The 3,240-nt window shown below is 38.1% G+C and overlaps 1 pseudogene; it reads right to left on the bottom strand.

Annotated features, from left to right (window-relative positions):
- Positions 1-1,939: 1,939 nt before the first annotated feature.
- LOC148776797 (olfactory receptor 11H12-like) lies at positions 1,940-2,886 on the bottom strand (annotated as a pseudogene).
- Between the last annotated feature and the right edge of the window lie 354 nt (positions 2,887-3,240).

Genomic DNA, 3,240 nt, shown 5'->3' with positions numbered 1-3,240 from the left:
AAAAGACAGAGAGAGATGGAGGGATAAAGAGCACTAGGAATAACAGTAAGAAGATAGTGTTCTTTTTGTCTGTTTCTCAGTACTTAAGCTTTCAAAAGAACACAGAAAGGTGATGCTTAAAAATAATTGTGATGGTTAGTGGTTTCCTCAGAGGAAATAAAAAGAAAAAGTCAGTATTTTTTTTTTATCTTTAATTTGAGTCATCATATTTATTAGCAGCCTTTGTACTGCAAGGAGATCCAACCAGTCCATTCTAAAGGAGATCAATCCTGGGTGTTCATTGGAAGGACTGATGCTAAAGCTGAAACTCCAATACTTTGGCCACCTCATGCGACGAGTTGACTCACTGGAAAAGACTCTGATGCTGGGAAGAATTGGGGGTGGGAGGAGAAGGGACGACAGAGAATGAGATGGCTGGATGGCATCACCGACTCTGTGGACATGAGTTTGAGTGAACTCCGGGTGTTGGTGATGGACAGGGAGGCCTGGCGTGCTGTGATTCATGGGGTCGCGGAGAGTCGGACACGACTGAGCGACTGAACTGAACTGAACTGAAGGAGTCCTAAATTAGGTTTTCAATGTATCTCCATGGCAAATCTTTATAAAGGTTTTATTAAGGTACTATTTTTTACAATAAAATAATGGAAATAATATTCAAGAAAAAGATTGGAAGTGGATGGAACAGGAGTCTGATTCCCTGAGTACTACTTCTTAAGCAGTCATTATTACTTAGTGGTAACATATATTTTTCTCTTAATATATGTTCTGGAAATTCCTTTTTATATCCTTCACAAGTCAGCTACAAGGGACTTGGAAGAACAATTTTCCTTCTAGGAGAATAGTCACTTCACTACATAAACAATCCATGCCATATATTTGAATGGAATATTATAGTTTCTAAAAATAATTATAAAGACTTGTCATAATATGGAACAAATTTGACATTATATTAAATGACGCATAAATACAAATGAAAATACCTTTATTGCAGGGATTGAATTCTGGATGCTTTTCTTTAAAATTGTCCCTCAATGTTATTTTAACACTATTTTAGTAACAAATAACCTTGAACTGACATTCATTTCTTTGATCTTAAGTAGTATATCCCCAAGACTGTTTCCCTCTCCAGTTTCTAGGTGGAGATGTTCTGTTACCTAAAACCCCATTACAGGATCAATCTTTTGGTGACACTTTGATGAAAATATTAGTATTCAGAATACTGAAGTGAATTAACACACATGCACACACAGCTGATTAACAATGGTGTGATAGTTTCAGGTGGACAGAGAAAGGACACAGCCATATATACAGATGTATATATTCTCCCCCAAACTCCCCTCCCATTCAGCCTGCCACATAACGTTGAGCAGGTTTCCATGTGCTATACAGCGGGTTCTTGTTGGTCATCCATTTTAGATAAAGCAGTATATATAGGCGAACATACGTTCTCTACAGAAATTTTGGATAATTGCTTTCAAGTGTTTATTCACTAAGAATAATAAAGTCAAATATGATAAGAACTACAATTGGAAAATAATATAGTAATGATTCCTTTTTTACTTTACAACTAGCCAACTAAACAAGCAAAATGACATAATTACAATTTTATTGATCCCAGAACTATTAACCTAAATTATCAAATAGAAGATAGGAATTTTGACCACAGGTGAGTCATATTAACTCTTCAAAAACACCTAAGTGTGGTGTACATTCCTTATTTAACATACAGGCTAAATGCCAAGGAGGAACCCAACACTATCAGTTATCTATAAAATCTCAGCATTTTATGATTGTAAGTGGCCTCATAAATGTTTTATTTCACAGGCTGATATAAGTTAATATCACTAGACCCACATTTGAAGCTTAGATAACAATATAATTCTGGTTGTTTCATGTTAGACTATACTGACCTGACAATGGATGGATCATCTAATATGTCTTACATTATGTTGAAACTCCCGAGAAGTTTCCTCAAGGCTGCTTTTATCTCCTTATTCCGGAAGCTATAGATAAAAGGATTGAAGAGTGGGGTCACCATAGCATAGAACAAAGTTGCAACTTTCTGCATCCCAGCAGAATGTCCAAGTCCTGGGCTCACATACATGACCATCAGAGAGCCACAGAACAGGATACCACAGCCAAATGAGACCCACAGGTGGAGAAGGCTTTCTGTCTCCCAGTAGCTGAAGGCATACACAACAGAGCTGTTAGGACAAGAGAATAGGACCCCAGGATGAAGAGGAAGTTACCAAAGATAACTATTGAGCTTAGACTGTAGCAAAGCAATTGGGTTTTGGGGGCAGAGACACATGCTAATGCAAACAGTGGCCCTGGGTCACACACAACATGGTCAATAATGTTTGGTCCACAGAAGGGCATCTGAGAAATGAGAACAATGGGGATCAGGAACCACAGAAACCCAGAGACCCAGCAGATAAGGACCAGTTTGGTACAGAGATGCCCATTCATGATATTAGGGTAGTGCAAGGGACGGCAGATAGCAAGGTACAGATCAAAAGCCATGACAGCCAAAAGTAAGCATTCAGTCGTTCCCAAGGAAAAAAAGAAATAAAATTGTAGGAAACATCCAACAAAGGAGATGGTATTTTTATCTGAGAGGAAGTTGACCAACATCTTGGGGACTGTAGAAGAGACATACCAGATCTCTAGAAAGGAGAAAATCCCCAGGAATATGTACATGGGGATGTGGAGTCGCTGGTCACACCATAAAGCACAAATAATGGCCCCATTCCCTGTTATGGTCAGAGCATACATCGTAAGGAAGAGTGAGAAGAGGAGCCTCTGAATCTTCCACTCACAAGGAAAACCTAGGAGTATAAATTCTCTTGCAAAGACAAAGCGGGAATCTGGCTCAGAGATGTTCATTGGGTCAGTAACCTGCAACGTCAACAGACATATATTTATCATTTAGAATTAGTTTCAAATGTGTTCTTGTTTGAGAATGAGGAGAAGATATTTCCCTAAATTCATCAGTTAGGAAGAGAATATAGTCTGCTTGTTCTTGGCTATATACTCTGAGTTCTGGGCATAGTAGGTAACTGGTGGCACAGAAACAAACTTTTGCCTGCTTCTGAATTTCTCCCTTAGTTTGATAGAACTAGAGAACTTTAAACACATTTTGTAAACTTGTTATTTTGGGGACAGAGATGATCTGTGACAGTTTCTATACAGCATGTAACACAAAGTTAACCCCATAAATGTACTAGTTTTTTTTTTTTT

This window comes from Moschus berezovskii, chromosome 9, assembly GCF_049115385.1.
Source record: "Moschus berezovskii isolate FMDL1 chromosome 9, NW_MosBer_1.0, whole genome shotgun sequence".
NCBI lineage: Eukaryota > Metazoa > Chordata > Mammalia > Artiodactyla > Moschidae > Moschus > Moschus berezovskii.
Note: the sequence above shows the minus strand (reverse complement) of the source record. Positions and strands in the feature narration are given on the sequence as shown.